A 715-nucleotide genomic window follows, 5' to 3' on the forward strand; every position below is an offset into this window, starting at 1 on the left:
GCATAACGAGATTAGCGCCATTCCCTCAGCAGTGCAAATACACATAAAAAATGGAAAAAAAATAAAGAGTAAAAGCATAAAATGAGCAAAAACATGCCTATACATCTGCATGTATACATATGCATATACCTACCTACATATATACAGCAATAAAAATCAAAAAATAGCAAGAGAATCAGCTGAAAATGTAAAACTATGGCAGAAGAAAGTAAAATGGCATTATTGCACATTGTTTAAATATTGCACATTTTGTATATTGAGGTATACGGATTATGCTGTTATTGCAGGTGATCATTAACAAAAAGTAATCAATGGATGTAGATGGCCACAGGCATCTGACTAAAATACTTAGCACAACTATACTATACACAATACACAATCTTAGCTGTGATTAATTCATCTCTGAGCTTAACATCTTGTGTTATGTTTTTTTAAGGTTTGAACAAAACAGATCACCCTATCATAATCTTAGTTTCAATCTGTCATGAAAGGCATCAGGTGAAATGCAATTTCCTTGAAGGAACGCAAGACATTTAATTGTTAGGTTTCAAAGATTTTAGAAAAGCCAGACATTTCAATGAAGCATGTTTAAATGTTGTCTTACGTAGTAGTGCCAGGAGGACTGCGACCAGTTATACATTGGGGAAACAAAGCAGCCACTGTTCAAAAGAATGTCCCAACACAGACGAGCTACATCTAATGGCCAGAACTCTGC

This window comes from Austrofundulus limnaeus, unplaced genomic scaffold, assembly GCF_001266775.1.
Source record: "Austrofundulus limnaeus strain Quisiro unplaced genomic scaffold, Austrofundulus_limnaeus-1.0 Scaffold1976, whole genome shotgun sequence".
In the NCBI taxonomy this organism is placed as follows: domain Eukaryota; kingdom Metazoa; phylum Chordata; class Actinopteri; order Cyprinodontiformes; family Rivulidae; genus Austrofundulus; species Austrofundulus limnaeus.